Source organism: Gymnoscopelus microlampas, assembly GCF_963454915.1.
Source record: "Gymnoscopelus microlampas genome assembly, chromosome: 1".
NCBI classification, from domain to species: domain Eukaryota; kingdom Metazoa; phylum Chordata; class Actinopteri; order Myctophiformes; family Myctophidae; genus Gymnoscopelus; species Gymnoscopelus microlampas.
The window spans coordinates 1,978,112-1,991,909 of record NC_139962.1 but is presented as its reverse complement, the minus strand read 5'-3'; the positions used below and the strand labels follow the sequence as shown (position 1 = coordinate 1,991,909).

Below are 13,798 nucleotides of genomic sequence, written 5' to 3'. Positions count from 1 at the left end.
TTGTTAGATAGAGATTCAAAGTCTAACCTACAGTAAAACATTATGAGTTGAGTTGTTAGATAGAGATTCAGAGTCTAACCTACAGTAAAACATTATGAGTTGAGTTGTTAGATAGAGATTCAGAGTCTAACCTACAGTAAAACATTATGAGTTGAGTTGTTAGATAGAGATTCAAAGTCTAACCTACAGTAAAACATTATGAGTTGAGTTGTTAGATAGAGATTCAGAGTCTAACCTACAGTAAAACAGTTAGATAGAGATTCAGAGCCTAACCTACAGTAAAACACTATGAGTTGAGTTGTTAGATAGAGATTCAGAGTCTAACCTACAGTAAAACCTCATGAGTTGAGTTGTTAGACAGAGATTCAGAGCCTAACCTACAGTAAAACATTATGAGTTGAGTTGTTAGACAGAGATTCAGAGTCTAACCTACAGTAAAACATTATGAGTTGAGTTGTTAGATAGAGATTCAGAGTCTAACCTACAGTAAAACATTATGAGTTGAGTTGTTAGACAGAGATTCAGAGTCTAACCTACAGTAAAACATTATGAGTTGAGTTGTTAGACAGAGATTCAGAGTCTAACCTACAGTAAAACATTATGAGTTGAGTTGTTAGACAGAGATTCAGAGCCTAACCTACAGTAAAACATTATGAGTTGAGTTGTTAGACAGAGATTCAGAGTCTAATCTACAGTAAAACATTATGAGTTGAGTTGTTAGACAGAGATTCAGAGTCTAACCTACAGTAAAACATTATGAGTTGAGTTGTTAGATAGAGATTCAGAGCCTAACCTACAGTAAAACATTATGAGTTGAGTTGTTAGACAGAGATTCAGAGTCTAACCTACAGTAAAACATTATGAGTTGAGTTGTTAGACAGAGATTCAGAGTCTAACCTACAGTAAAACATTATGAGTTGAGTTGTTAGATAGACTCAGAGTCTAACCTACAGTAAAACATTATGAGTTGAGTTGTTAGGCAGAGACTCAGAGCCTAACCTACAGTAAAACATTATGAGTTGAGTTGTTAGATAGACTCAGAGTCTAACCTACAGTAAAACATTATAAGTTGAGTTGTTAGACAGAGACTCAGAGCCTAACCTACAGTAAAACATTATGAGTTGAGTTGTTAGATAGACTCAGAGTCTAACCTACAGTAAAACATTATGAGTTGAGTTGTTAGAGATTCAGAGTCTAACCTACAGTAAAACATTATGAGTTGAGTTGTTAGACAGAGATTCACAGTCTAACCTACAGTAAAACATTATGAGTTGAGTTGTTAGATAGAGATTCAGAGTCTAACCTACAGTAAAACATTATGAGTTGAGTTGTTAGATAGACTCAGAGTCTAACCTACAGTAAAACATTATGAGTTGAGTTGTTAGATAGAGATTCAGAGTCTAACCTACAGTAAAACATTATGAGTTGAGTTGTTAGATAGACTCAGAGTCTAACCTACAGTAAAACATTATGAGTTGAGTTGTTAGACAGAGATTCAGAGTCTAACCTACAGTAAAACATTATGAGTTGAGTTGTTAGACAGAGACTCAGAGTCTAACCTACAGTAAAACATTATGAGTTGAGTTGTTAGACAGAGATTCAGAGTCTAACCTACAGTAAAACATTATAAGTTGAGTTGTTAGACAGAGACACAGAGTCTAACCTACAGTAAAACATTATGAGTTGAGTTGTTAGACAGAGATTCAGAGTCTAACCTACAGTAAAACATTATGAGTTGAGTTGTTAGACAGAGACACAGAGTCTAACCTACAGTAAAACGTTATGAGTTGAGTTGTTAAACAGAGACTCAGAGTCTAACCTACAGTAAAACACTATGAGTTGAGTTGTTAAACAGAGATTCAGAGTCTAACCTACAGTAAAACATTATGAGTTGAGTTGTTAGATAGAGATTCAGAGTCTAACCTACAGTAAAACATTATGAGTTGAGTTGTTAGATAGAGATTCAAAGTCTAACCTACAGTAAAACATTATGAGTTGAGTTGTTAGATAGAGACACAGAGTCTAACCTACAGTAAAACGTTATGAGTTGAGTTGTTAAACAGAGACTCAGAGTCTAACCTACAGTAAAACACTATGAGTTGAGTTGTTAAACAGAGATTCAGAGTCTAACCTACAGTAACACATTATGAGTTGAGTTGTTAGATAGAGATTCAGAGTCTAACCTACAGTAAAACATTATGAGTTGAGTTGTTAGATAGAGATTCAGAGTCTAACCTACAGTAAAACATTATGAGTTGAGTTGTTAGACAGAGATTCAAAGCCTAACCTACAGTAACACATTATGAGTTGAGTTGTTAGATAGCTAGACTCAGAGTCTAACCTACAGTAAAACATTATGAGTTGAGTTGTTAGACAGAGATTCAGAGCCTAACCTACAGTAAAACACTATGAGTTGAGTTGTTAGACAGAGATTCAGAGTCTAACCTACAGTAAAACCTTATGAGTTGAGTTGTTAGACAGAGATTCAGAGCCTAACCTACAGTAAAACATTATGAGTTGAGTTGTTAGACAGAGATTCAGAGTCTAACCTACAGTAAAACATTATGAGTTGAGTTGTTAGATAGAGATTCAGAGTCTAACCTACAGTAAAACATTATGAGTTGAGTTGTTAGACAGAGATTCAGAGTCTAACCTACAGTAAAACATTATGAGTTGAGTTGTTAGACAGAGATTCAGAGTCTAACCTACAGTAAAACATTATGAGTTGAGTTGTTAGACAGAGATTCAGAGCCTAACCTACAGTAAAACATTATGAGTTGAGTTGTTAGACAGAGATTAAGAGTCTAATCTACAGTAAAACATTATGAGTTGAGTTGTCAGACAGAGACACAGAGTCTAACCTACAGTAAAACATTATGAGTTGAGTTGTTAGACAGAGACTCAGAGCCTAACCTACAGTAAAACATTATAAGTTGAGTTGTCAGACAGAGACACAGAGTCTAACCTACAGTAAAACATTATGAGTTGAGTTGTTAGACAGAGACTCAGAGCCTAACCTACAGTAAAACATTATGAGTTGAGTTGTTAGACAGAGATTCAGAGTCTAACCTACAGTAAAACATTATGAGTTGAGTTGTTAGACAGAGATTCAGAGTCTAACCTACAGTAAAACATTATGAGTTGAGTTGTTAGACAGAGATTCAGAGTCTAATCTACAGTAAAACATTATGAGTTGAGTTGTTAGACAGAGATTCAGAGTCTAACCTACAGTAAAACATTATGAGTTGAGTTGTTAGATAGAGATTCAGAGCCTAACCTACAGTAAAACATTATGAGTTGAGTTGTTAGACAGAGATTCAGAGTCTAACCTACAGTAAAACATTATGAGTTGAGTTGTTAGACAGAGATTCAGAGTCTAACCTACAGTAAAACATTATGAGTTGAGTTGTTAGATAGACTCAGAGTCTAACCTACAGTAAAACATTATGAGTTGAGTTGTTAGACAGAGACACAGAGTCTAACCTACAGTAAAACATTATGAGTTGAGTTGTTAGGCAGAGACTCAGAGCCTAACCTACAGTAAAACATTATGAGTTGAGTTGTTAGATAGACTCAGAGTCTAACCTACAGTAAAACATTATAAGTTGAGTTGTTAGACAGAGACTCAGAGCCTAACCTACAGTAAAACATTATGAGTTGAGTTGTTAGATAGTGATTCAGAGTCTAACCTACAGTAAAACATTATGAGTTGAGTTGTTAGACAGAGACACAGAGTCTAACCTACAGTAAAACATTATGAGTTGAGTTGTTAGACAAGAGATTCAGAGTCTAACCTACAGTAAAACATTATGAGTTGAGTTGTTAGACAGAGATTCAGAGTCTAACCTACAGTAAAACATTATGAGTTGAGTTGTTAGACAGAGACTCAGAGCCTAACCTACAGTAAAACATTATGAGTTGAGTTGTTAGACAGAGATTCAGAGTCTAACCTACAGTAAAACATTATGAGTTGAGTTGTTAGACAGAGATTCAGAGTCTAACCTACAGTAAAACATTATGAGTTGAGTTGTTAGACAGAGATTCAGAGTCTAACCTACAGTAAAACATTATGAGTTGAGTTGTTAGATAGACTCAGAGTCTAACCTACAGTAAAACATTATGAGTTGAGTTGTTAGACAGAGATTCAGAGTCTAACCTACAGTAAAACATTATGAGTTGAGTTGTTAGACAGAGATTCAGAGTCTAACCTACAGTAAAACATTATGAGTTGAGTTGTTAGATAGACTCAGAGTCTAACCTACAGTAAAACATTATGAGTTGAGTTGTTAGACAGAGATTCAGAGTCTAACCTACAGTAAAACATTATAAGTTGAGTTGTTAGACAGAGACACAGAGTCTAACCTACAGTAAAACATTATGAGTTGAGTTGTTAGACAGAGATTCAGAGTCTAACCTACAGTAAAACATTATGAGTTGAGTTGTTAGATAGAGATTCAGAGTCTAACCTACAGTAAAACATTATGAGTTGAGTTGTTAGATAGACTCAGAGTCTAACCTACAGTAAAACATTATGAGTTGAGTTGTTAGATAGAGATTCAGAGTCTAACCTACAGTAAAACATTATGAGTTGAGTTGTTAGACAAGAGATTCAGAGTCTAACCTACAGTAAAACATTATGAGTTGAGTTGTTAGATGGAGATTCAGAGCCTAACCTACAGTAAAACATTATGAGTTGGGTTTTTAGATAGAGATTCAGAGTCTAACCTACAGTAAAACATTATGAGTTGAGTTGTTAGACAGAGATTCAGAGTCTAACCTACAGTAAAACACTATGGGTTGAGTTGTTAGACAGAGATTCAGAGCCTAACCTACAGTAAAACATTATGAGCTGGGTTTTTAGATAGAGATTCAGAGTCTAACCTACAGTAAAACATTATGAGTTGAGTTGTTAGACAGAGATTCAGAGCCTAACCTACAGTAAAACAGTTAGATAGAGATTCAGAGCCTAACCTACAGTAAAACATTATGAGTTGAGTTGTTAGATAGAGATTCAGAGTCTAACCTACAGTAAAACATTATGAGTTGAGTTGTTAGATAGAGATTCAGAGTCTAACCTACAGTAAAACATTATGAGTTGAGTTGTTAGACAGAGATTCAGAGTCTAACCTATAGTAAAACATTATGAGTTGAGTTGTTAGACAGAGACTCAGAGCCTAACCTACAGTAAAACATTATGAGTTGAGTTGTTAGACAGAGATTCAGAGTCTAACCTACAGTAAAACATTATGAGTTGAGTTGTTGGACAGAGATTCAGAGTCTAACCTACAGTAAAACATTATGAGTTGAGTTGTTAGATAGACTCAGAGTCTAACCTACAGTAAAACATTATGAGTTGAGTTGTTAGACAGAGATTCAGAGTCTAACCTACAGTAAAACATTATGAGTTGAGTTGTTAGACAGAGATTCAGTGTCTAACCTACAGTAAAACATTATGAGTTGAGTTGTTAGATAGACTCAGAGTCTAACCTACAGTAAAACATTATGAGTTGAGTTGTTAGACAGAGATTCAGAGTCTAACCTACAGTAAAACATTATAAGTTGAGTTGTTAGACAGAGATTCAGAGCCTAACCTACAGTAAAACAGTTAGATAGAGATTCAGAGCCTAACCTACAGTAAAACATTATGAGTTGAGTTGCTAGACAGAGATTCAGAGTCTAACCTACAGTAAAACATTATGAGTTGAGTTGTTAGACAGAGATTCAGAGTCTAACCTACAGTAAAACATTATGAGTTGAGTTGTTAGATAGACTCAGAGTCTAACCTACAGTAAAACATTATGAGTTGAGTTGTTAGACAGAGATTCAGAGTCTAACCTACAGTAAAACATTATGAGTTGAGTTGTTAGACAGAGATTCAGAGTCTAACCTACAGTAAAACATTATGAGTTGAGTTGTTAGACAGAGATTCAGAGTCTAACCTACAGTAAAACATTATGAGTTGAGTTGTTAGACAGAGATTCAGAGTCTAACCTACAGTAAAACATTATGAGTTGAGTTGTTAGACAGAGATTCAGAGTCTAACCTACAGTAAAACATTATGAGTTGAGTTGTTAGATAGACTCAGAGTCTAACCTACAGTAAAACATTATGAGTTGAGTTGTTAGACAGAGATTCAGAGTCTAACCTACAGTAAAACATTATAAGTTGAGTTGTTAGACAGAGATTCAGAGTCTAACCTACAGTAAAACATTATAAGTTGAGTTGTTAGACAGAGACACAGAGTCTAACCTACAGTAAAACATTATGAGTTGAGTTGTTAGACAGAGATTCAGAGTCTAACCTACAGTAAAACATTATAAGTTGAGTTGTTAGACAGAGACTCAGAGCCTAACCTACAGTAAAACATTATGAGTTGGGTTTTTAGATGGAGATTCAGAGTCTAACCTACAGTAAAACATTATGAGTTGAGTTGTTAGATAGAGATTCAGAGCCTAACCTACAGTAAAACATTATGAGTTGAGTTGTTAGAAAGAGATTCAGAGCCTAACCTACAGTAAAACAGTTAGATAGAGATTCAGAGCCTAACCTACAGTAAAACATTATGAGTTGAGTTGTTAGATAGAGATTCAGAGCCTAACCTACAGTAAAACATTATGAGTTGAGTTGTTAGATAGAGATTCAGAGTCTAACCTACAGTAAAACATTATGAGTTGAGTTGTTAGATAGAGATTCAGAGTCTAACCTACAGTAAAACATTATGAGTTGGGTTTTTAGATGGAGATTCAGAGTCTAACCTACAGTAAAACATTATGAGTTGAGTTGTTAGACAGAGATTCAGAGTCTAACCTACAGTAAAACATTATGAGTTGAGTTGTTAGATAGCTAGACTCAGAGTCTAACCTATAGTAAAACATTATGAGTTGAGTTGTTAGACAGAGATTCAGAGTCTAACCTACAGTAAAACATTATGAGTTGAGTTGTTAGACAGAGATTCAGAGTCTAACCTACAGTAAAACATTATGAGTTGAGTTGTTAGATAGAGATTCAGAGCCTAACCTACAGTAAAACATTATGAGTTGAGTTGTTAGATAGAGATTCAGAATCTAACCTACAGTAAAACATTATGAGTTGAGTTGTTAGACAGAGATTCAGAGCCTAACCTACAGTAAAACAGTTAGATAGAGATTCAGAGTCTAACCTACAGTAAAACATTATGAGTTGAGTTGTTAGATAGACTCAGAGTCTAACCTACAGTAAAACATTATGAGTTGAGTTGTTAGAGATTCAGAGTCTAACCTACAGTAAAACATTATGAGTTGAGTTGTTAGACAGAGATTCACAGTCTAACCTACAGTAAAACATTATGAGTTGAGTTGTTAGATAGAGATTCAGAGTCTAACCTACAGTAAAACATTATGAGTTGAGTTGTTAGATAGACTCAGAGTCTAACCTACAGTAAAACATTATGAGTTGAGTTGTTAGATAGAGATTCAGAGTCTAACCTACAGTAAAACATTATGAGTTGAGTTGTTAGATAGACTCAGAGTCTAACCTACAGTAAAACATTATGAGTTGAGTTGTTAGACAGAGATTCAGAGTCTAACCTACAGTAAAACATTATGAGTTGAGTTGTTAGACAGAGACTCAGAGTCTAACCTACAGTAAAACATTATGAGTTGAGTTGTTAGATAGACTCAGAGTCTAACCTACAGTAAAACATTATGAGTTGAGTTGTTAGACAGAGATTCAGAGTCTAACCTACAGTAAAACATTATAAGTTGAGTTGTTAGACAGAGACACAGAGTCTAACCTACAGTAAAACATTATGAGTTGAGTTGTTAGACAGAGATTCAGAGTCTAACCTACAGTAAAACATTATGAGTTGAGTTGTTAGACAGAGACTCAGAGTCTAACCTACAGTAAAACGTTATGAGTTGAGTTGTTAAACAGAGATTCAGAGTCTAACCTACAGTAAAACACTATGAGTTGAGTTGTTAAACAGAGATTCAGAGTCTAACCTACAGTAAAACATTATGAGTTGAGTTGTTAAACAGAGACTCAGAGTCTAACCTACAGTAAAACACTATGAGTTGAGTTGTTAAACAGAGATTCAGAGTCTAACCTACAGTAAAACATTATGAGTTGAGTTGTTAGACAGAGATTCAGAGCCTAACCTACAGTAAAACATTATGAGTTGGGTTGTTAGATAGAGATTCAGAGTCTAACCTACAGTAAAACATTATGAGTTGAGTTGTTAGATAGAGATTCAAAGTCTAACCTACAGTAAAACATTATGAGTTGAGTTGTTAGATAGAGATTCAGAGTCTAACCTACAGTAAAACATTATGAGTTGAGTTGTTAGATAGAGATTCAGAGTCTAACCTACAGTAAAACATTATGAGTTGAGTTGTTAGACAGAGATTCAAAGCCTAACCTACAGTAACACATTATGAGTTGAGTTGTTAGATATTTAGACTCAGAGTCTAACCTACAGTAAAACATTATGAGTTGAGTTGTTAGACAGAGATTCAGAGCCTAACCTACAGTAAAACAGTTAGATAGAGATTCAGAGCCTAACCTACAGTCAAACATTATGAGTTGGGTTGTTAGACAGAGATTCAGAGCCTAACCTACAGTAAAACACTATGAGTTGAGTTGTTAGATAGAGATTCAAAGTCTAACCTACAGTAAAACATTATGAGTTGAGTTGTTAGACAGAGATTCAGAGTCTAACCTACAGTAAAACATTATGAGTTGAGTTGTTAGACAGAGATTCAGAGTCTAACCTACAGTAAAACATTATGAGTTGAGTTGTTAGACAGAGATTCAGAGTCTAACCTACAGTAAAACAGTTAGATAGAGATTCATAGCGGTTTCACACTATGGTCCCGGGTGCGCACTCCAGACCGCTCCGTTCCTGAGTGCGCTTGGCTGGCCAGCATTCACACTGGCCAAGGCTCTAACTCGCCCGAATACACTTGCATATATACCCCCGATCCTATAGGTGGCGGCATGCACATAGTGCTTCGCCAGTGGACACAGACGTCATCAACTATGCGACAATGTTTGTGCTGGTCGCGCATAAATATAGGGTTGCCGCTGTGGAGAGAGTCAGGAGCGCACTGAGCGCACAGAAGTCAAGGAGGCACAGACTGCTGTGTTGTTGACAGACAACGGATGCACGCTTATGAGAAACAACACAAATAAAACCTGGTGAAACACTTGTGTGCATTAGCGCAAGATGAGGATACAGGAAACATTCAGTCTAAATGTCCAGTTTGCTAACCTTCACAACTACTACTACTTTTGTATTTGAAACTTTACATTTCTCTAAATATTATAAACTTTCACGACAGCTTAAGTACAAAAATATATCATTTATGAAAAGGCAACTAGCCTATACAGTGAAGTCGGACTGAATGACTGAAACCTTGTATTGTGAATTGTACTTCCATGTACTGTTTCTCATGTCTTACTAAATAAAGTAACATCTTTTCTTTTTTTACTCTCTTTGTGTGGGGATTATCTGGCACATGTATGTATCTGTTATGAAAGAGAAATTGCATCATGAGTGAAACGGCTATAGTCCTTGGGAAACCATAAACCTACGTAGGCCTACATCTAAATGAGTTACCATATTTACTTACAAATTTCAAATTCCAAAGCCTTATAAGCTATATATTTCTGGGATGCATAGTAGCTGAAACTCCACAAGATATACTATATAATATATATATATATATATATATATATATATATATATATATATATATATATATATATATATATATATTGTTGCTGTCATTATATGGCCATGACACGGCCTCTCTTTCTATCTCGCGCTCTCATTCTATTTCTGTATGTAATGTTTTATATATAAAAAAAAATGTTTTATATAAATATTGCGGATTTTAGCGCATCATCCCGCGGGTTAATTTGGTCATTTAATGATAAAATGAACCCGCGGGATGATGCGGTACTAAATCTGTCATCATCCCGCGGGTTCATTTTATAATTTAATGATGAAATTAACCCGCGGGATCCGGCCATGGTTGAACCCCTGTGGATTGATCTGCGACGTGTTTTTGTTGACTGTTTTTGTCGAGTTTATATACCGTCACCTATTACAAATAGCGGGCCACTTCCGTCAAACGATACGCTTGCTTTCACATTGCAGTGTACCGTAACCGAGGACGCAAGAATCGCACCCGAGACTACCTCAAGAGGTGGTTTCAGGTACGGAACGGCGATCCGTTTCGGGGAACGATGCGCAACATTCACACTAGCGCGACACCTGCCAAGCGGCCTGGAGTGCGCACCCGGGACCATAGTGTGAAACCGCTATCAGAGCCTAACCTACAGTAAAACAGTTAGATAGAGATTCAGAGCCTAACCTACAGTAAAACATTATGAGTTGAGTTGTTAGACAGAGATTCAGAGTCTAACCTACAGTAAAACATTATGAGTTGAGTTGTTAGACAGAGATTCAGAGTCTAACCTACAGTAAAACATTATGAGTTGAGTTGTTAGATAGAGATTCAGAGCCTAACCTACAGTAAAACATTATGAATTGAGTTGTTAGACAGAGACTCAGAGTCTAACCTACAGTAAAACATTATGAGTTGAGTTGTTAGACAGAGATTCAGAGTCTAACCTACAGTAAAACATTATGAGTTGAGTTATTAGATAGAGATTCAGAGCCTAACCTACAGTAAAACATTATGAGTTGAGTTGTTAGACAGAGATTCAGAGTCTAACCTACAGTAAAACATTATGAGTTGAGTTGTTAGATAGAGATTCAGAGCCTAACCTACAGTAAAACATTATGAATTGAGTTGTTAGACAGAGACTCAGAGTCTAACCTACAGTAAAACATTATGAGTTGAGTTGTTAGACAGAGATTCAGAGTCTAACCTACAGTAAAACATTATGAGTTGAGTTATTAGATAGAGATTCAGAGTCTAACCTACAGTAAAACATTATGAGTTGAGTTGTTAGATAGAGATTCAAAGTCTAACCTACAGTAAAACATTATGAGTTGAGTTGTTAGATAGAGATTCAGAGTCTAACCTACAGTAAAACATTATGAGTTGAGTTGTTAGACAGAGATTCAAAGCCTAACCTACAGTAACACATTATGAGTTGAGTTGTTAGATAGCTAGACTCAGAGTCTAACCTACAGTAAAACATTATGAGTTGAGTTGTTAGACAGAGATTCAGAGCCTAACCTACAGTAAAACAGTTAGATAGAGATTCAGAGCCTAACCTACAGTCAAACATTATGAGTTGGGTTGTTAGACAGAGATTCAGAGCCTAACCTACAGTAAAACACTATGAGTTGAGTTGTTAGATAGAGATTCAGAGTTTAACCTACAGTAAAACATTATGAGTTGAGTTGTTAGACAGAGATTCAGAGTCTAACCTACAGTAAAACATTACAAGTTGAGTTGTTAGATAGAGATTCAGAGTCTAACCTACAGTAAAACATTATGAGTTGAGTTGTTAGACAGAGACACAGAGTCTAACCTACAGTAAAACATTATGAGTTGAGTTGTTAGACAGAGATTCAGAGCCTAACCTACAGTAAAACATTATGAGTTGAGTTGTTAGACAAGAGATTCAGAGCCTAACCTACAGTAAAACATTATGAGTTGAGTTATTAGATAGAGATTCAGAGTCTAACCTACAGTAAAACATTATGAGTTGAGTTGTTAGATAGAGACTGACCCTGCGTTTTAACAGCGGGCAACTCCGGGCGATGCCGGGCGATATCGCCCAAAAAGATAAAGAAAATCCATCTTTCATCGCCCCCCCGCCCACTTCGCCCGATCGCCGGCTCTCATAGACTTTCATTATATTTTTGGGCGACGTCGCCCAGAGTTGCCCGCTGTTAAAACGCACCGTCAGAGTCTAACCTACAGTAAAACATTATGAGTTGAGTTGTTAGACAGAGATTCAGAGTCTAACCTACAGTAAAACATTACGAGTTGAGTTGTTAGATAGAGATTCAGAGTCTAACCTACAGTAAAACATTATGAGTTGAGTTGTTAGACAGAGACACAGAGTCTAACCTACAGTAAAACATTATGAGTTGAGTTGTTAGACAGAGATTCAGAGTCTAACCTACAGTAAAACATTATGAGTTGAGTTGTTAGACAAGAGATTCAGAGCCTAACCTACAGTAAAACATTATGAGTTGAGTTGTTAGACAAGAGATTCAGAGCCTAACCTACAGTAAAACATTATGAGTTGAGTTGTTAGATAGAGATTCAGAACCTAACCTACAGTAAAACATTATGAGTTGAGTTATTAGATAGAGATTCAGAGTCTAACCTACAGTAAAACATTATGAGTTGAGTTGTTAGACAGAGATTCAGAGTCTAACCTACAGTAAAACATTATGAGTTGAGTTGTTAGACAAGAGATTCGGAGCCTAACCTACAGTAAAACATTATGAGTTGAGTTGTTAGATAGAGATTCAGAACCTAACCTACAGTAAAACATTATGAGTTGAGTTATTAGATAGAGATTCAGAGTCTAACCTACAGTAAAACATTATGAGTTGAGTTGTTAGATAGAGATTCAGAGTCTAACCTACAGTAAAACATTATGAGTTGAGTTGTTAGATAGAGATTCAGAGCCTAACCTACAGTAAAACATTATGAGTTGAGTTGTTAGATAGAGATTCACAGTCTAACCTACAGTAAAACATTATGAGTTGAGTTGTTAGATAGAGATTCAGAACCTAACCTACAGTAAAACATTATGAGTTGAGTTATTAGATAGAGATTCAGAGTCTAACCTACAGTAAAACATTATGAGTTGAGTTGTTAGATAGAGATTCAGAGCCTAACCTACAGTAAAACTAGAAGTTGATTTGTATTTAACTGTAATGCATTTTTAGTAAATGTTTTGGGGAAATGAACCTGGGCTTTAACACATTGATTGCCTAGATCGCATGTATGCGTTCTTTCATTTTTGGGGGGAAATTCCACAAGGGGCGACCTAGCACAGCTTTGGAATGATCGATCGTCTCTCAGAGAAGAAAAATGTGGATGTGACATCATTCCAAAAAACGTCACTTCCACCCGCCCCAATGATGGGATTTTCAGAAAAACGGCTGTAACTCAGTTTCTTTCTTCTTCCATTGAAAACCACCCGTTTTCAGCGGACCAAAGCTCCAAAATGGCGGATCGCGGTTGGAAACTTGTCGTTCCCATGGATACACAGATCCTTCCGCCTACTCACAGGAAACTTTTTCCGTGTGTTTTTTTTTACACAATGTCTGTTCCACGGCGTTTCAAATATCATGGGATTGAGGTCATTATACACCGGCACGGGGATATAAAACTATGTTTAATATCTTGGCAATCAATGTGTTAATATAAATCCTTTGCCTTGTGTTGAATCATCGTATCATACTGCATCACATCAAATCACATCACATGGGATTCATTGTGTAGAATCAAATGGTTATCAAAACGCATCACATGGTGAACAGGGGGGGGGGGGGTGAATGGTATCGTATCTGCAGGGGCTTCAACGTTAGCCTGGCGGTCAGACTAATATCACTGTGTAGATATCAGTCTGGAATCTCCGTGTAGAACCTGAGTTTCCAAGGGGCTGATTTTTAAAAAATGGCTCTGGGTGATAAACCCGCCCTACACTTTTGCATACTGGGCCCTGATTGGTGCCCCACAACTTCAATCCAATCACAACCGAGTCCAGACCAAATCTGCAACTTTTTTTATTATTTTTTTGCACTGGCAAATGTGTCTGGTTTCCAGGCTACTTCAAGGTATGGTTCATGTGTGGTGTCTGAGGCGGGGTATGGAGG

At 36.2% G+C, this 13,798-nt stretch overlaps 1 protein-coding gene across 1 annotated transcript in view; it reads right to left on the bottom strand.

The window, feature by feature from the left end:
• Positions 1–13,798, bottom strand: part of LOC311047715 (plakophilin-3-like) — a 129,475-nt gene that overhangs the window by 61,012 nt on the left and 54,665 nt on the right. The window lies entirely within an intron of this gene.